General features: G+C 41.7%; 2 protein-coding genes and 1 pseudogene across 5 annotated transcripts in view; 2 read left to right on the forward strand and 1 right to left on the reverse strand.

The window, feature by feature from the left end:
* Positions 1-20,912, forward strand: part of SYNPO2 (synaptopodin 2) — a 174,559-nt gene that overhangs the window by 71,325 nt on the left and 82,322 nt on the right. The window lies entirely within an intron of this gene.
* LOC125093322 (uncharacterized) overlaps positions 1-20,912 on the reverse strand; it is a 166,045-nt gene that overhangs the window by 51,124 nt on the left and 94,009 nt on the right. The window lies entirely within an intron of this gene.
* On the forward strand, positions 1,335-2,775 carry LOC125093321 (keratin, type II cytoskeletal 8-like; annotated as a pseudogene).

Below are 20,912 nucleotides of genomic sequence, written 5' to 3' on the forward strand. Positions count from 1 at the left end.
TGCACAGAACAGCTCCACATGGTAAAGAATTATCTGGCCCTAAATGTCAGTAGTGCCAAGGTTGAGAAATCCTAGCCTGTGGAGTCCACAGGAGCTGATTGATATCTGCCTTCTGTTGTCTCATTTCCTTCTACTCTTCCTCAAATATGCCGAGCTTGTCCACATTTCAGAGCTTTTGCATAGACTTTGGGTTGAAACATTTTCCTAGATCTTTGCATCTCTGTATCTTCATTATTCAGGTGTGAGCTCAAATATTACCTTCTCAGAGAGACATTTGCCATCTCTAGTAGCCTTCACCATCCTGCCCCAAGTTGCTCTATCACATTAGTCTCTTTTTACTTTCTGTAATATTGATCTCATTAGTACTTTAACTTAATTATATTGGTGTTTGTCTACTCTTGGCTTCTTTGCTCAAAGATTTAAGCAAAGATTTAAGCTCTTTGCCATCTGCACCTGCAGCCATACTTGGCACAGAGTAAGTGCTCAGTGAATATTTGTAAAATCACTGGGTACAAATGTAAAGCAATAGAGGATAATTAAATAACTCATCAAATGTTTGGTGCCAAAAGTGATGTGGTGAATCACCAGGAAGGCAGGTTTATTTCTAGCTCTTGTTAATTTCTAGTAGATGGCTCTGGGTGTTACCTCCATTAAGGACTTAACTCCACTGACTGAAGGAGTGGTTGGGATGTTAAGACTACCTTGTTTGTAGAAAAGATGTAATTTTGCCTGTGACTTTGTTGTTCTGAAGATAATGTAGGTTTTCATGTAGTAGACGGCTGGTAACCAGTTGATAATACGGTTGTGAAGTTTGAAGCATGCACACAGAAGTAACAGATGAGTCCCTGAGAGCAGACAAGTCCACTGAGGGATTGCTTTTGGAGAGAAAAACCAAGAATTTTCTGAAAGAACCTACTGTTTGGAACAGAGAAAAAGAAGAGTCAAAGGAAATAGAGAAAACTGGTTAGAAAAGTAATAGGAAAACAAAACAAAACAAAGTCTCTGAAGCCCTGAGTCATGGAGTGATAGAAGACAGCTAATTTATAAAAGAAGCATTGTTAACCCTCCTAGAAGCTGATTCTCACCTCCCTCTTGACCCTCTGTTAGCTTCAGCCTATTGGCTTCCTTTCCAGCCTCCACCATCAGGGTGGCCGAGAAGTCCTACAAGTTGTCCACCTCTGGCCCCCAGGGCCTTCAGCAGCTGCTCCGACACAAGCATTCCTGGCACCCACATCAGCTTCTCCACTTTCTCATGTGGGCAGCAGAAGCAGCTACTGGTGTGGACTTGGCACCAGCATGAGTGTGGTCGGGGGTTATGGCAGGGTGGGGGTATGGGGAGCATCATAGCTGTCTCTGAATCTGAGCCTGCTGAGACCCCTTAAGCTGGGGGTAGACCCCAATGTTCAAGCTGTGTACACCCCAGAGAAGGAGCAGATAAAGACCCCCAACAACAAGTTTGCTTCCTTCATCGACAAGATGCAGCACCTGGAGCAGCAGAACAAAATTCTGGAGACCAAGTGAAGCCTCCTGCAGCAGCAGAACACAGCTCAGAGCAACATGGGCAGAGCGTTCAAGAGCTCCATCAACCACCTTCCAGGGCAGCCTGACACACGGGGCCAGGAGAAGCTTCAGCTGGAGGTGGAGGTTGGCAACATTCATGGGCTGGTGGAGGACTTCAGGAATGAGTACAAGGAGGAGATCAAAGAGCATGCAGACATGGAGAATGAATTTGTCCTCATTAAGAAAGATGTGGATGAAGCTTTCATGAACGAAGTAGAGCTGGAGTCCCTCCTGGAAAGCCTGACCGACAAGATCAGCTTCTTAAGGCAGCTATAGCAGGGGAAATTTGTGAGCTGCAATCTCAGATCTCGGACACGTTTGTGGTGTTGTCCATGGACAACAGTTGCTCCCTGGACCTTGATAGCATCATTGCCAAGGTCAAAGCCCTGTACAAGGACATTGCCAACCACAGCCAGGCTGAGGTCAGATCATGTACCAGATCAAGTATGAGGAGCTGTAGACATTGGCTGGGAAACATGGGGATGACCTCTAACACATGAAGACAGATTTCAGAGACGAAACAGGTATCAGCCAACTCCAGGCTGAGATCAGGGTCCTTAAAGGCCAGAGGGCTTCCCTGGAGGCTGCAAGCAACTCAGGGAGCTGGCTGTTAAGGACGCCAATGCCAAGCTGGCCAAGCTGGAGGCTGCCCTACAGAGAGTCAAGCAGGACATGGCACCACAACTGTGTGAGTACTGGGAGCTCTTCAGAGTCAAGCTGGCCCTGGACATTGAGATTGCCACTGAACATGAGTATCCATACCAAGACCACCAGTGGCTACTCCGGTGGGCTGAGCTGGGCCCAAGAAAGCCTCACCAGTCCTGGCCTCAACTATGGCCTCAGTTCCTTCCAACCTAGTTTCAGCTTGGCAGGGGTTCCAGCTCCTTCAGCCATGTGAACCCCAACGAGTGTGTGGTTGTGAAGAAGATTGAGACTGTGATGGGAAGCTGGTGTCCGAGCGGTCTCATGCCTGACCAAGTGAACAAGCACTGTAGTTCCCTCCAGCCTCCCAACTCCTGTGGCTGCCATACAGCCTTGGGGAAGGAGCTGTGCTGAGGAGCATCGGGAACAGGGAGATACCTAAGGCTCAGCCCCCGTCCTCAGCCTGCTCTTGGGGGGAGTCTACTGCCCTGGGTACAACCTCTCGCCCATGACCCCAACTAAAAACCAATTCAAGTGTCTTTTCCCAAATAAAGCCTCAGATGGCTCTGCCAGTGCCCCCCTCCCCCATAAAAAAATAAATAAAAGAAGCATTGCTGATGCATTTTTGGAATTTTGTGCTTTTGTATTGGGGATACACGTTCCTTCCATTAATCAGTGAATAGCTGAAAAGTCTTTGGCAAAGCAAAAATAAATTTAGCTATAAAGACGTACCTAGAAACAGAGAAGATAATGAAAGTACTCAGTTCTTACTTTCTAAAAATGTTAACCCTGCTATGAAATTCCTGTAATCCTAAAGGGTTTGGGGATAGTCCTCAGACTGCCAATTTTTCTAGTATCTATTTTACTTATTAGGAAAAAGTCTGATAATTTGTAATAGCTTCAAAGTGTTGGAAATAGAAGTTACTCTGTTCCCTTTCACCCTGTGTTGAGTGGTTGAGAAATCACTGAGGGAGATTGGCAAAATTAAGAACTGGCAAAAGCTTCCATCTGCCCCAAACTGATCCAGTCCCATTTCCATGTTTGGAAAAGGTTTCTTGAGCTTATCCACACTTTGTTGGCAGGTCATATCTTTGCAGGATGACAGGCACTTTTCTTTCTGCCACCCACTAGCCATGATCCTGGCCTTGGGGAATGCAAACCGTCTGTCATGTCCAGAATCTGTGGGCAAATAAACCAAGGACTAAGTGAAATTGTGGGTGCGGCCATTGTGTAAGGACTAACCGCATGGCCACCAGGCATCACTGTGCTTGCCTGTAGAGGTGGATTTTGCCCCATCGTAGAAAGAGAGAAGGGAAAGAGAGGACATTTTTGAAATGTCGAGAAGGAGAGTTAAACTTATCTGGTAACGAACTCAATGACTACATTTTATTCTAAGAAAGAATCACTTCTGCAACACTTTTAGGGAGAGAATACATTGTTGAATTCAGTGTATACAAGGTCAGATACTTTGCAGGGGGCATCCTAGCCAGACATCTGTCCCCTTAGATGATCCCAGGGAGGATGCAGACAGTTCCTTCTGTCCTATTTCAGCATGTTTTCATCCAGGAGAAACTAAACTTCAATCCTATCTACAATCTCAGAGGTGAGTTAGTTCAGGTTAAGGGTGTACAGGCCCCCAGACTCAGAAATCATTTTGCCTGCCTTACTGATCCATATTACCAGTAACTGCGTTTCAATGTTTAATATATCTTCAACAATAAGAGGACTTAAGACACTGGAATCTTCATATATTTAGACCTGGTCCCAACAATTATATTTAAGGTTTGTTATCTTTAACTTTTTAAAAAACGTTAGATTTTACTTATTCCTTCTGTCAGTTGATCAGAAACACAGGGAAATGAGGATCCATTAGCTTTCTAAAATACGTGTTATTAAATGTTGTTAGGATTCATTCTGTGGTCTATAAAACCTTCCTCATCTTCTGACCCAAGAACTTGCATTAAGTTATTTGCATTAAGTTCTGGGAAACCTCTATTCCCCAGTTAAGTACTGGCTCTAGGCAATCTCAGAAGCTTCGAGGCCAGAGCTGTCCTGGGTACATCCTGTCCTTGAAATGTGACTACTTCTAATCAAGGGCTGGCCAGGTCATGCATGCCTTTCACTGAGACAGGGTGCAGCCTAGCAGGGTGTGCTTGGTCTTGGAATAAGAGGAAGATCACCTTATGATGACCATCCACCAGGCTTTGGGTGCCATTGAACCTAATTCTAGAATATGGAGCAGATGCCCAGGGAGGTTTTAGAGGCTAAGAGGTAAACCAGAGATAAAGGAAAACAAAACAAAACAAAAGCCAAAAAACATTGCCTGAGGAAACATTTGGGTTTATATATTAGGATTGTATTCTCATTCTCTCCTTCCCTCCCTCTCTCTCTCTCTTTCTCTGCCTCTAATTTCTGTTTCTCTCTTCCTGCCTCCTTCTCTCCCATTGGATTCTTTCATTAATTGTAGGTGGTTCTTGATGAAGAACTCTGTGATAAAGCTATTCATCTCTTCATTCAACAGATAGTAATTACTCTGTGTTAGACAGTGTGCTAGAGATACTGATGCTCTTGCAAATAAGAAAACCCCTGTCTTCAAGGAACTCGTGATCCAAAAGCCATCACAGACAAGAAAAATAACATTTCTGGCAGGATGCGTAATATGTCCCAGGTATTAGCTAGGACCTCCTGGCCCTCTGGGACCTGGCAAAGATGAGTAGCGCAAAACTCCCATTTCGTGTCTCTTTGAAGGCCAAACCATGTCCCTAAGATCCCTGTTAAATTCACAGTCAGCTTTGCTCTGATTTCCTGCTTTCTGATGCTCTCTGCATCTTGGAGCGCTTCTTTTATTTCTGTTCTGACATAAACCCAGGGTGGGGACGACTCCTTCTCTTCTGTTCACTCCCACTCCCGGGTGGGCCTCTTCTCTTCCCACACAAAGCAATCACCAAAACAAGGTTACGATACTGATTCTATGTTTCAGAACTTGAACTGAGAGTTCGGGGGTCATGAGAGAGCACAGCGGTAAACTTCAAATGACATAGGGCACATTCTTGTGGTGTCTGTCTGGTACCCGTCACCAGGGCCTTCGCAGTGTCTGCTTCACCTCACAGAACACTCAGATGTCCTCCTGTCTTCTCTTCTGCCTCCTGATTCTCTTCCGCATGCCATCCCTCCTGCACTGTATTCTGCCTCTTCCCCCACACTCCAGTTCAGGAATATTCTTGCTCTCTACTATCCAGAGTAAGCCTCTCCTTTTCATGTACTCCACAATTAAAGTGCAGGCCCATCTTGTTCATACCCAAATCCTTCCTGGTGCTCGGGCAATGGGGTTTTCGTGTTCTAGAATCCACTTTCTATTCTTTGCACAGAAGGCAGTGTGGCTGCACACTGTTTTCTCCTCTCCTTTATCTGTAGTAATTCACTTATACACACATTCAACAATATTTGTTGGATTTCCATTATGGGTCAGGTACCACTCCACATGCTGAGGTTAAAAACTGTGTATGAGATGGACACAGGTCCTGTCCTCATGGATTTACATTCCAGGAAGAATGTACAAGATGCTAAGAAGAAGTAGAAAGGCCCCACCTCATTCTGGGATAGGATTGCACATCATGGAGAGCTAAGTCTGACAGGACAAGCAGGATTAATGTAGGTCACTCAGAGGATATTTTAGACACAGAGACTCAATGACAAAAGTTGGCACTGAAGTTCTCCACCATTCATTCGAGCTGCTGGAATGAAGAGGGAAATAAATTGTGGTTTATTTCCATTATTTCTCCCTCCAGCTCCCAAACCTCAATCCTTAAGTGATAGCTTTTGGGCAGAGTTGAGGTAGGAGCTCTCTAGTGAGGAAGACAGGGCACAACCTCCCACCCTTTTCAGTTTCAAGGTGGAGTCAAGGGTCTGAGAGTCTTATTGGAATTGGTTTCTCTTTCCCAGAGGCTGGGCCCTGGAGCACGGCTCTCTCTTCGCACCCAGGTAGATCTTAGGGAAGGACCTTCTCTGTGATCTTGTCTTGGAGAATGGAAGTCAGGGTATGGCTGGAGGGTCTGGTCATGCTCCTAAGAGCTGTGGAGTTTGGAATTGGGTCCTAGGGCTGTTAATTCATATGAACACTTACGCAAAACTGAAAGACAAAACAAGACGAAACAAAACAACCCTGCCACTTCTTCTGGGATGATGCAACCTGTGGCCAGGGTACAGCCTCTGAGAAGGGAAAGGTCCCCTCTTCTGGCGTGCGGCCTGAAAGAAGGGCGATCCACTTTGTCCCAGGTTGACCAGATTCTATAAATGTAGTCTGAAGAGATCGATGAGGTTCTTATAGTACCCGAATTCATGGATATACTCAAACTGTAGGTCTTTCCTCACAAGGCTCTGAATGATTAGCTAATAAAATGGCAGCATTTAAGGAACCCCACAACACAATCGGGATATCTTTTCCCTTCTTCTTACCCAATTACTTTAAAGTAATTGGTTAACCTTTATTGGGCATACTTGACATGCTCCAGGTGCTGCACTAAGTAGTTTACAGAGATTAACTCCACGAATTCTTAAAATAATCCTATGATTTACATATCATCAGTTCCATTTAATGTTTGAGGAAACTGAGGCTTAGGTGGTTGAGCTCAGCTAGTGAGTGTGTTTGAACTTAGAGCCTGTTTTAACTCCCACTCTATACTGCCAATTTTCTTTTTTTTCCCTGGTTTCCTCCTTTATCTCTCCTCCCTCTCTCCTTGCCCCATGGAAACAAACCCTTGCAGAGAAGCCATGTAAAAAAGGTATGCATTAGGCTCCCTGGTAACTCTTCAGGTGACCTCTGAGTTCCAACCGGCCCTGAGACTGGGCTTTCCCAACAAAGAGCTTCCCTTTGTTGTTTGGGGTATGCTGAAGAGCCCGGGATGCCAAAAATCCTGGCTTCAGGTTTCCAGACCAGCAGTCATGCCCAGAGCCTAATCCTTGCTGGGTGGTGACCTGTCAGCACACAAGAAACACAGGTCCACTTAGCTCTTGGCAGGAGGTTCTGTGGCTTTTTTGGCCAGACCAGCCGAAGGCACAATGGAGAAGCCCCCATCCATGGTCGTTTCTCATGCAGGGAAAAGTGATAGAGAATACTACCTGATAGTTTCTCTACAAAGAGTCTCCATGTTTCCCTTATTTTTTTGGCACACCTCAGGATAATTCCCTTAAGTATTAGCTATCTCCTCAAAAAGTCATAAGATACACATTTTAACCAAAATTTATAGTTAAAAACTGGGGCCACAATAGTAGTACTCCCCTTGACCTGGATTTGAAAAACCTTTATACTCTAAAAACATGTAGAGTCTTACTTGAAACATGGATCTATTCATGCACCTTTAACCTTGGTTAGAGATCATGGTATGGTGAAGCTGCATAGTAATCCAGAAAATGTCTAATTTTCTTGAAAAATGTACAGCAGCCAATATAGTAACTTCCAAATAAGATAACCTGGTGCTCTCAGTTATTGGTTTCCAAAGACTTGTTGAACATTTCCTTGTTTGGTTTTGGAGGAATTTGCTGTGGGATTTCAGCCTGGCCCTCAACTCACTGGAAGACTGCAGACTGAGAGCAAGCAGGCGGAGAGCGAGCGAAAATGAAAGTAAGAGGTCCTGGGCTCGAGGCTTAGTGTGTGTTCTTTGAGGAAGGAAGAACTCCTGCAGGGTCAGGGGAATGTCACTGGCAGCCCTAGAACTTGTGAATGCCAATCAGACATCCTGTGCTCCAGACAGATCAACAAAGTCCAGAGGCAAAAATGTTTCATTGTAACTGTTACAGCAGTGTCCTGGCTTCCCTGAGATGTCCTCTCTCCCAGAGGTTGTTATTTTACCATTAGACATTTAACCCTTTCCCCTGATGTTGACATACCTAACTCAGTAGGGAAAGCTGGTGGTAGATCTTCCAGAAGGAAGCACAGGCTTTGGAAGGTTACAGCTAAGAAAGTATCCATAGCCAGGTCCAGTCCCGTTTAGTAAAATTTCTAATTATGATACAGTGCTGGGGCATGCCAAGAAGGGGAGCAGATATGCATGCGTTGGCTGAGGTGAAAAGAACAACGTCTTCTTCTTAGTTGGGGCTGGAGTTGGGGTCAGGGAGTGACAAGGTCTTATTTTTGAAAATTGTGAAATACATATTGATTAAGATGTCTAACATTACTGGGTATATTTTCTTCTTACCTCTTGAGAACTTTTGTAGAAATAGAATGTGAACACTACTGCATTTTTCTTTTCTTATTTTTTTAAAAAGATTTTATTTATTTATTTGACAGACAGAGATCACAAGTAGGCAGAGAGGCAGGCAGAGAGAGGGGAAGGGAAGCAAGCTCCCTTCTGAGCAGAGAGCCCAGTGCGGGGCTCGATCCCAGGACCCTGGGATCATTACCTGAGCCGAAGACAGAGGCTTTAACCCACTGAGCCACCCAGCTGCCCCTCTTATTTTTTTTTTTTTTAAAGATTTTATTTCTTTTCTTTGACAGAGAGAGAGAGCGCACACGTGGTCAAGTAGGCAGAGCGGTAGACAGAGGGAGAGGGAGAAGCAGGCTCCCCACAGAGCAAGGAGCCCGATGCCGGGCTTGATCCCAGGACACTGGGATCATGACCTGAGCCAAAGGCAGACACTTAACAGACTGAGCCACCCAGGTGCCCCCTACAACTGCATTTTTCAAGTGAGGTTTCCTAAGATGTTTGAACCCTGAGAAGCACATCAGAAGTCCTAAGTCTTACTGTTAAATATTATGAAATATGATGTGGCAAAATAAGGCTTTAAAGTGAAAGGAACACGAAGACCTCTGTTCTGATTATACCTTAGCCTTGTCCAGTGGAGAGAATCTAGTAACTTTTCCATGATTGTCAGTTGACTGTAAAGGCTCCTGGAAACTCTTAAATTCTCTGCTAATATAAGCACAGCACTCTGATAGGTTTCCACAGTTCTAGTGTCTCTTACACCATGTAGGTAAATTTTAGACCAACGTCACAAAGTAGTATTATCCTCTAAGACATTCTTCTGTTAATACTCAAGTGAACTCTAAGTCCCCGAAATGCTACATAGGTATTTCATTGCACTTTGTAAATGTTCTTTTTGGTTTCAAAAATGCATCTGAGACTAAAAATGTATTGTCTTTCAAACCACTTACATGTATGATGTTTAAAATGGAAAATGCAGCCATAAGGAAATACAATATTTCTCTCCAGATTGTAATAAAAGGTTTACACGATCAATTAACAGTGCTTTCACTGCCCTCTGCTGCCTTAACGAGAACACTGGATTTGGAAAGCTGAGTCTTACATCTGATTGGGGAAGGCCAACTTTTCATTTATGGTCAGTTATTGATGCCTACTGGCATATTCCAAGGGTAACACTATCTGACTTGGAAAATCTCAACAATGAAGCAGCCAATGACCCAAAACCAAATAAGCACTATGTTCTTGTGAGTCAGGATTTTCTGGGGTTTTATTAAGTTCCGAGTGTTCTTTCCATAAGATCACTAATATACATGGAAATAGCTGTTTATTTAGAAGTTGATTACAAAGGTTTTTAATACCTTATTATTATTTTTTAAGATTTTTTTTTTTTGAGTAATCTCTAGGCCCAACATAGGGCTCGAACCCACAACCCTGAAAACAAGCATCACATGCTCCACTGACTGAGCCAGCCAGACCTTCCAATACCTGTTATTTTTTTTAAACATGAAAAATTAATAGATGGCATTAATAAATGGCAATAAAACTGATAAGATGAGAACCTTTGCTTCTCTAAAAAGTGAAATGAAGCTTAATAGAATTGCTTTGTGGGACTGTTCTATTATTTGCATTTAAATATTGGGTGCTTAACATAAGAAAAAGATTGAGTATTTTCATAATTTCATTATATCTTCATCTACTCTTAATCAACAACATTAAGTGCCATGTCAGTCTATTCTCTAGGGCTTTTGTTTAATAATAATAGTGAAAATTACTAACTTACTCATGAAATTCTTGGAGATATGCTTGTTATATATATTCATTATTGACCTAGCAAAAGCTTTACCTGAAATCTGTTTTACTCCTGAATTATAAATTATCAACAGATTTTATTCACTTAACAACAATGTGTCAAATAACCTATTAAGTATCAGGCACAAATTTATAGATGAATATAAACTGCCTTTCTGACCTAATATGCTCACAATTTAGTGGGTGCAAAATATAAATAAACATGTCTTATAGAGAAATTTCCAGGGGCAGGAGGGAGAAAAAAAAGAAATCTCCAAAGGTCGTGCTCCCATTTGTGCCAGTCAAGAGCCCCAGTAGTCTGATTGTTTTGATCAGGACCTATGACACAGTTACTAGTGACTAATTTTGCTTGTAGTACTCCTCAGTGTTCACTAAGAAAAACAGGAATGGGTTTTGCAAATCTCAATCTCTCTCTCTCTCTCTCTCTTTTTTTTTTTTTTTTTACCATATACCTTTTAATAACTTGATACCTTCCTTGGACAAAATGGCTGTATCTACCCTAACCACCCCGTTTCCTCTCCAATCAAAAATGTGTTTGTAAACAATAGAAAGATAAATATACTTTCAAGTGCAGATAACCTTATTTTATTTTTATGACTCTGAAGGGACGGTAATAGAAAACTGGTTCTGTTATATCCAATTACTGCCAAAACAGAGAGCTATTGATCCAACACTCGAGAACCAAAGTGGATATTTTTTGGTGGATGATTCTGACATTTAATTGGCTCGGAGTCAGTATTCCTCTTTAGCAAGTTTATTTGGTTACCAAGAGTATGTTTTGAAAACACAAGGAATACACAAAGGGCTTTGTTTCAAGTCCTCAAATACCATATAAGGAATGCATGGGGAGTGACTGCTCAAAGTTAAAAGCTTTGATAAAGCTTCGCATTTTGTTATGGTGAAGGTAGTCGTTCAGTTATACTTGCCTCGGAAGTTTTCTAGGGTTAAGGCATTGAAATCATACTGTATGGTGTGCATTTGGGACCTTTGACCATCTTTCCACATATATGAGCCACGAACAGAAACCTTGATCTTCTTCTTGAGCACCTTAACCAAGCCCAGCCTGCCTCTAGTGGTCCCCTCCATGAGAAAGCAGAGTGGCCTTCTGTTTGGACAACTTTAGTCTCCCCCATCCTGTGGTCATTGTGGTTCTTCAGCTAACTAGCACCCCAGGAACGCACTACTACCCATCAGTAGTTACCAAAAAAATGTGGTTGATGGAAACCTGTCCACATTAAGAAATATTTTAAGAAAAAGTTCCATAAATTGTTTTTTATCCAATAAACATGTAACATTTTAGAGGGCAATAATTAATCATCCTCTTCTTCCTCTTAATTTTAGAACCAATTAAGAAATAGACCAGAGTTAGACAGATGGAGCTTAAAAAAAATATCAGCCTTATTATTGGTAAACTTGACTTGGAGAGTATGGTTTGACCTGTGACCACATCAGTCTTCCTACAAAAAAAAAACAAAACCAAACCCTTTTTTTTCCCCGGAAGCATTTGCATGTGTAGAGAAAACTTTTACCTATAATTGTAGGTGCTTTATAACTTCTTGTCAATGCATGAATGAATGAACCAATCAATCACAAAGGTTGCTTCTGCTTTTTTTTCTCAGAGGAATGTCAATATCAATTCCAGAGTACAGGAAATCTTTTCATTTGTTTTGACTCCATGACCAGTTGCCTCTTTGGACCTGCCCAGCTGCTCTCAGGTGGCAGAAAGCTGGAGTGGCTTTCGGACTGAGCACTTTCTGGTGCCAGTGAGAGGTCCCATCAGCACCTTTTCCTCTTTCTCTTCCCCCTTCATCTGAAAATACAACATGTTCTCTGATGTGAAGATGAGTGTGTTTGATTTCAGAGATTTGCTCAGTGCTTTAGGCCAGCTGTTTTGGCTCAAGTGGGATTAATTTAAACACCAGTTGTTGTTTAGCAACTTTAGTCAATCAACAGATATTTATTATGATCTTTTATGCAGAAAGCAAAGAGAAAAGCAGAACAACTCTTAAGAATGGGAAGCCAGGGGCGCCAGGGTGGCTCAGTTGGTTAAGTGTCTGCCTTGGACTCGGGTCATGATCTCAGGGTCCTGGGATTGAGTGTGGCATCAGGCTTCCTGCTCAGTGGGGAGTCTCCTTCTCCCTTTACCCCTTCCCCCGGCTCATGCTTTCTCTCTCTCTCTTCCTCAAATAAATAAATAAAATCTTAAAAAAAATTTACAAAAGGACAGCCAGGGATCCTGCTGATGATTATGCTATGCCAATGTTTTTATGACAGCAGAGGAGTGAATGCCTGCCTCAAAGGTCCTGAGTGTTCTAGGCTTAGAGTAACATTCACATATCCCACCTTCCTTTCAGGTCTTAACGTCAAATTATCAATTTTACTTGCAGTGAAGGTGGACTAGGCAATAGAACTTGGACTTGAGGCTAAACTAGCACTTCCTTTTCGGGAATTTACATTTATTAAGGTTATTTGGCCTCTGGTGACTGGCCTGCCTGCCTCACCCATTCACAGACAAGACGGGAAAGCTGGCAGGGAGAACAGAAACCTAGCTGGGCCTACCTGGGGAACGTGGATTTTGAAGCACAAGTGAGTCCACTGCCCACTCCCTCAGCCGGTATAAGACAGTGAGAGAAAGGACTGGCCATCACAAACTTTCCCATTCAATAACTATAGTATTTGGAAAAATCCTGGTTCAATGGTGTTCACACTCTCCACTAATCAAATTAGCTACTCCTCCCACAGGAGAAGTGACAGGAGACATCTAGAAGTATATAGTCCCATCTGTGGGAGGAATGGAATTTCCCCTTTGTGGAGAAAGTATGAAGAGGGAAATAATGATCTCCCCAACACTGAATTATTCCACAGGGTAGACCACCCTGGGTAGTCCTGGTGACCCTCACTGCCCTGAACTCCACTGCGGATTGACATGGAGAACTCTATTTAATCTCTGTAGAAACTCAAGGAGTTAACCTAACTTCTTCTCATGGACACCTTCGTCAGAACATAATAGAAGACAGAATAATATTTACCATACATACAAAAAGAAATCTGAGCCTGCAAGCAAAATCTGTACCCTCATGTTTCCCATTTGGGAAAATAAAATATTTTATATATGTTTTTCTTTCCACCTCCCCCTCCTTACAAAATGCAGGAGCTTATTTGTCTGAAGTAACCCACAAGGAAGTCTAGCAAATCTGTCTCTTACATGCTGACTCCAATTTCTTTGTATCATTTCCAACACTTTTCTCCTAGGATTGTCTTTGGCTTTAAAGTGGTGTCATAGGTGAAAACGTTTTGCCATTACCTTACAGTTAAAGTTATGTGTCTCTGGGTTGGAATCCTGGTTCCCTCCTGTACTAGCTCTGTGACCTTGGGCAAACCACTACAATCTGTCTGAGGCTGGGTTGATTTTTCATCACAGGGTGAGGGCTTACTAATTTTTGTGCCTTTCCTCTGAATCTTAGAAATGAATTAGATGCAGAATCAGCAGTATATATTTTATAAGCTAGGTGTACCCACCAGCCTCCTGCTTTGTCTCCCCATTCACACCATTTTTAAAAAATTTTTATTTTTTGCAGGCAGTAAATGCAATGGGAAAATGTGAACTTGGAATGAAACAACCATGGGTTTGAATTTCTGTTGTATCATTTATTAGCTGTGTCACTTTGGATAAATCAGCTAAAGGGTCTCATTTTCTTACTGGGCTAAAAATGTTAATGAGGAAAGAGACCTGTATTCAGACTTCTATCTTAAAGTGGAGAATCGTAGTACACACAACAAATATCAGATTTTGTCCTGCATTTTAGAAAGTGGTTTATATAGTATATGAAGTCTTCATTTCTTCAGTGGCTGATTCGTTTGTAAGGCATACCTGTGCACTAAATTTGTACACAAACACACACACACACAGCTCCTATGGAAGCCAGCTTCCTTTTGGGAGAGGGGAGTACGATTTCTTTGAGAAAGTCGATGGCCCAGGGCTGGTGATAACTGGCAATTTCTGTTATGGTGATGAGTGAGCATGGGTTAATCCCTCTGTGCCTGTCAGGTTTGGCCAACTACCCCCCCGCCCCGGCCCAGATTTCCCTTCATCAAATGTAAATATGCATCTTGCCAAGTATTTTCCATTTACTTTGTAAGCTTCATGTTTTTCATTGGAAATTCAGCCCAAGTGTGTTGAGTTATTTACTGAACTCAGAATACTGTTGGGCAAATGCCAGTTTATATCCAAAGAGTTCCCTCCCCACAAAAGAACCCACCATAAAGTTCCACTTTTTTTCTCTCTCTTCCTTTCATTTTTTGTATTAATCAGGACCAGAACTAAAAGAAGCCCAGTTTGGTTCTGAAGTCACATAAAAGTTATATGGGCTACACTGGCCACTAGTCTTTAAACATACAAACTAAAAGAACCATACCAAAATGAGCTATCTGGGTCCCTCAGAACATCTTGTTAAAATTGTCCATTCTGTGTTGACTTGTTTTAAGATCCCTTTCTTCATCAAAAAGGAAATTAGTTCTTAATGTTTCCGTTTTACAGATGAGGACACTAACAGTCAATGAGTTGCTTATCATGGTCAGATGATAGGAATTTGGAAAGGAGAATGAAGAATTAGAAAGAAACACAGCTGAGGGTTAAACTCAGGCAATTATTGCATTTGAGCTAAGAAAAGAGGCATGTGGACCCTTCTGGTGGTAGAGTACATTTTAGCACCCGAAGGGAATCAAGGCTTGAGTGGCAGGTGCAGCTTTTCTCAGTGGGATGAGATAAGAAATGTTCACACAGTCATGATATCATGAGTTCTCATGCTCTAGAAATATCATGTGTAGGTAGAGAGGTGGATTTTTTTTTTTTTAGAGCCACGTTATACAACAGATTTTCTTATTTATGCATGTTCAGTCCATCTGTAACTCCTTTGCCTGTTCTTGGCCAGCAGCCTAGAAGAGGCCCAGGCCCAGAATATTGTGTCAAACTGTGGGATTTTTGACAAATTAGGTTTTAATTCCCTTCCCTTACAGTTCCCTCATCCACATTTATGACTTCCACTCCCAAATTGATGTGTTTAGCCCTGATCTCTCATTTGCCTTCTAGTCTCATTTCAGCAGTTCAACTGATTCTAACACATCCCTCTGCTTGAATATTTGCTAGCAAAGCTCTCATGTATAATCAGTGTTATTAATGAAACCTCTTAGAGAGCTTGGGTTTTATTTTTATTTTCCAATATTAGAGCTCCTTCTGAGATTCCCTTGCTTCTACCAGTAATACCACCATAATTACTAATTTGCAGTCATTCTTGATTTCCACTCCCCTATAAATCTGTTCTCTTCCTGAGTCTATAGTTTTTGCTTCAAAGTTTGCCTCTTATCTTTTTCCTGTGGGTTATAACAGATAAACTCCAATCCAGGCTTTCATCACTTCCTGTTTGCACAACTTTAATGGTTTCCTCCTTTCTCCGTCTTCAGTCTTCTCTCTAGTCTACCCTGCACACTGACTAATCTCTCTATGGGGGCTTAAGAACCAATAATAATTGCTCATCACTACTGGGTCATTTCCAGTGTCTCATCCTGGCATTTAAAACTGTTTTTAATGTAGTTCCACCCCACTAATCCATCTTTACTTTCAATGACCTGTCACACACACCCTCCCAACCTTCTTAGGTCAGCTCTACACCTTTCCAGAACACACTCTGCTTTTCCCCATCCTTGTCCTGCCATATTTACATTATGGGTCACACACAGCCCGGTTTCATGGTTAAAGCAGCTGGACAAGGACCTGCACATGGAATGGTAAATAATTTGGGAGACAGATTCCCAAATCTAGCTAGTACTAGTACTAGAGAGAAGACAAGTCTAACAAATAGAATAGGGCTTTGGACAAGTATGACAGCAGAAAATTTGGGGCAGTCCGGGCAAGCAGTTTCTCTGAGAAAAAGCCAAACTTCAAGAGTGGGAATGGACTAGTATATGGATGGCAGACAGAAATGAGGGATCCAGGACAGCCATTCGGAGACATCTAGGGATACAGACAAACAGCATCTGGAATATCTCCTTACAGGTGGTAGTAGAGTCCAGTAATTTTTGGTGAAGTCCAGGAGTAGGACTTTTATCCCTGGGAGGATGAGGAGATATGAAAAGGCAAGAAAAGACTCCCATCCTTGAAGAGCTGGGATCATCAAAGCCAGGATTAAATCACAAAGAGTAAGACAAGCAGAAAGATGGTTACAGGATTTGCTCCCTAGAGCAATATAGAAGATTGTGGAAACTAGATCACCCACCCAGTCACCACCAACCAGCATCAAATGACTCAGTCCCGTGCCCCCAAAAAACACAGAGCTAAGAATTTGCATTCCAGAGGCTGAAAGGGAATCTACCACAGTAACCTTTGGTCTTGAATTAAATCCTCCTGCCACTGACTGTATGATCATGCGCAAGGTTCTTAATTTTTGTGAGCTTTGATTTCTTTATATATAAAAATGAGGAAAACGCATATTTTATAGATTTGGTATGATGATTAAATAAAGTGCCTGCTATGACACCTGCCATTTAGTAATAAGCTTCCTGCTCTTTGCCAGACTTCTGAAATCTCTCCTACCCGAGAAAAGGATTGACCCTCGTGGCTGAGGTGGTGCTAAGCCTGTGGGTGGGAACCCGCTGTTCCACTTGTGGAATGAGGCAGAGAAGAGTGAGAGGCAGGTCATCAGGCTTGGCCTGACTCCTCACTGGGATGCCTGCCTGCCTTCCCCTTCTTTCTCCCCTCCTCATTGCTCCATCCTCTTACCTCTGTCAGTCCTGAACACGACTCATTCTCAGCACCACTGCCCCTCTTCTGGGAAGCATCAACTCTGTTCTTGAGATTCCTCCATTCTTTTGGCCCCTTTTGAACTGGCATTTTGCTAATTACTTGACCATGTATAATATTAGCAATCCCAATTTCGGCTTCTTTCAAGTAATCCCTAAGGTTCATGGCATGGCCATCTGTAATGTTGCAAAGATATAACTTCCAGAGAAATACTGTGAAACAAGCCAAGTGAGCGAACCCAGTAAGTTGGCCCCCATCATAGTCCAGCATAATTTTGATGATACCAATTTGTTGTTGCCTGAACATTTTGTGGGGGGAATTATATCCTATTTTGGAATGAGGATTGGGAATTTTTTAAGTTCTCTGGATGAAATCCTTGGTGATGTCAATGGTCTGTAATATTATAATTTATTGATTTTTAGTTGCCTCTTGTACTCTAGCAAGTTTTGTTTAACCAAATTTCAAGCCTCTCTATGATTGAGCCGAGTCTCTTTTTTCACATGATTCCCCCCAAATTTAGCCCAAAGTTCCCTTCATAGTGAGCACTCAACCTGCAGTTGGTAATTGATTCAGTGACTATCTTTGTTACCATTTTGTTTAGTTTGGGGAATTCTAGATGGTCATTTTCTTCAATTGCCTAGTTACATCTGAAATAAAATATAACATTTTCACTAACATAATAGAAAGGGAATTAAAACACAAAGGAGGTGAGTCTAATACTCAATTTTTTTGGTAAGAAAAGCAGGACAAGCTATTTGCAGGGAAATTTTGGCTGCACATCATTCTTGTCACCAGAAATCAGGGTAATTTATAGTATCTTGTTCTGTTTATGGACTGGAGATCTGTATTCCAATGTATTTTCCACTTGTGATTTGCTGAAATGGAAAAGTACTCAACCTCATTTGCATAGAAATGTTTATTAGTATCCAATCACATCTCCCTGCTTCCAGATTATTATTACTTTTTTTGCTTTCATTTTTTAAAAATGCTCTTTACTTTGGAAAATGGTGCCAGGATTTTCTGGCTAATTGTGGGTACAAACATACCTGTATATGTCATTCTAATTATTTCTAACATCACACACACATGTATTTAGCCCATCTGTTGAAAATGGCTATAACCTTTTAGGTGGAGGACTCTAACCTCTTCCCTCTTGTCCAATCTGTTTTACCCTCTGTAGTAGCCTTGAATTCAATTCCATTTTTCAGTAACACTGCCCCCATCATGAACACACACAGTCACACACCATTTCCAATGCCATTCACTCTAGCTCACACCTTTATCATTTTTACAGCTGGACTAACATGATGGACTTCTAGAGGAATTCTTGGATTGTCACTTACCCTTTTAAATCATTCTGTACCTTGTTTCCATGCTTACAGACCAATAATGCCTCTTATCCCCTCAGCACAAAATACGTATAGCTCTATAATATAATCCTGACCTACCTGTCCAGACTTGCCTTCTCCTCCTTCCCTGTCCCTCCCACTCCCTCTGCACCCCTCCACCCTCCTAGCTGTCCCTTGAACATGGGCCAGGCTTTCCTACTGCCATAGCTTTGCTCATGTCATTCCTGCCTGGCACGTTCTCTCTTCCCATCTTTACCTACAAAATTTTATGTATGCTTTGAGGCCCAGACCAAATGCAGTTTACTTCATAAACCCTTTCCTGAGCAAATTACTTAAAATCCTACCCTCAGCTTTCTATCAGAAGCACATATTATTACCCTATGTTTCTAATAGTAACCATATACTGCCTTATTTTGTAGTTGCTCACACATAACGCTTTTTACTAGCCTATATGCACTTGGTGGGCAAGGACTATGCCTGGTCCAACTTTGTATATCCATATTATTTACTTCAATGCCTTTCCCATAATGTGTGTGCAATAAAAATTTGTTCACTGAATGAGTATTCTCTCTATATATCTATGCTACATTTTTAACACAATAAAGGGATATCAGTAGAGGCATCAATGGAGGGTATGCAAATCAAACCTCAGAAATTCATGTAACTAAGAGCTATAGTTTGGGCAATTACTTTCATAAATCACAATCTCTTGATAAGTATATCAAGAGATATGAAACCACCAAGAGGACAGACATTTTTTTCTGCAGTTGCTCAGAGACCTGAACTACAACATTGGATATTTCATGATTCTGAGTTCCTTGTCTGTTGCTTAATTTGTATCCCATGTTACGGAGAGAGGAGACTGGAGCCCAGCTATCACTCATCCACACTTATATCACCCTGACTTAAACACTACAGAGGAAAAGACACTCTTAGTGTTTATGAAATAAAGTTGTACACATTTTATATTGTATCCTGTTTTTAAATAACTTAAGAGGAGAATTTCTTAGATGAAAATAAATCATGTTAATTTTATTAATGAAGGCTGCTACTAATAGTGATACATTGAGGTACACAGTGAAAAGAGATATTGTTCTGCCTATGCTCTACTTTTTCCAGACCATTCCTCAGCCATGACCATTTTCTGGCTGGCTTTCCTGTCAGGGTATAACCATAATTACACACATTCCCACACTCCTAGAACTGTGTGGTGTTTGCTTGGTAAGTTCTAGCTGGTTCCTTCCTCGGCCTGCGTCCTTCAGTTTGCTGTGGGAGCACAGTGGTTCATACTCCTTCCTTCTTCTCTCCTCCTCCAGCACATACATGTGAATCATTTGAGAGTCAGTTTGGACTCACTCATTTCATGGGAAAGTCTTAGGATTTAGAGCCATATGTGATTTCATTTAAGATTTTAAAAAAAGAAATAATAAGTGTTGGTGAGGATGTGGAGAAAAAGGAACCTATGTGACTGTCGGCAGAGTACAAATTGGTGCAGCCACTGTGGAAAACAGTATGTAAGTTCCTCAAAAAATGAAAAATGGAATTACTATATGATCCAGCAATTACACTACTGGGTATTTACCAAAGAAAACACTAATTTGAAAACACTAATTTGAAAAGATATATGCACCTTCTACTGGGTATTTACCCCAAAGATACAGATGTAGTGAAAAGAAGGGCCATCTGTACCCCCAATGTTCATAGCAGCAATGGCCACAATTGTCAAACTGTGGAAAGAACCAAGATGCCCTTCAACGGACGAATGGATAAGGAAGATGTGGTCCATATACACTATGGAGTATTATGCCTCCATCAGAAAGGATGAATACCCAACTTTTGTTGCAACATGGATGGGACTGGAAGAGATTATGCTGAGTGAAATAAGTCAAGCAGAGAGAGTCAATTATCATATGGTTTCACTTATTTGTGGAGCACAACAAATAGCATGGAGGACATGGGGAGATGGAGAGGAGAAGGGAGTTGAGGGAAATTGGAAGGGGAGATGAACCATGAGAAACAGTCGACTCTGAAAAACAATCTGGGGGTTTGGAAAGGGTGGGGGGTGGGAGGTTGGGTGAGCCAGGTAGTGGGTATTGTGGAGGGCACGTGTTGCATGGAGCACTGGGTGTGGTGCATAGACAATGAGTTCTGTTACACTGAAAAGAAATTAAATTAAAAAAAATGAAAAAAAGATATATGCACCTTTATGGTTTTTGCAACATTTTTTACAATAGGCAAGATATGGAAGCAACCCAAATGTCCATTGATAGGTGAAGAGATAAAGAAGATGTTTATATATACACACACACACACACACACACACACACACACACACACACACACACACAATGGGATATTACTCAGCCATTAAAAAAAGAGATTAAATTCTTGCCATTTGCAACAACAAGGATGGACTAGAGGGTATTATGCTAAGTGAAATAAGTAAGTTGAGAAGGACAAATACCACATGATTTTATTCAAATCAAACTTTAGGAAACAAAACAAATAAACAAAAAAGGAAAAAAAAAAAAAAACCCAGACTCTTAAATATAGAGA

The sequence above is a fragment of the Lutra lutra genome, chromosome 2, assembly GCF_902655055.1.
Source record: "Lutra lutra chromosome 2, mLutLut1.2, whole genome shotgun sequence".
NCBI classification, from domain to species: Eukaryota; Metazoa; Chordata; class Mammalia; order Carnivora; family Mustelidae; genus Lutra; species Lutra lutra.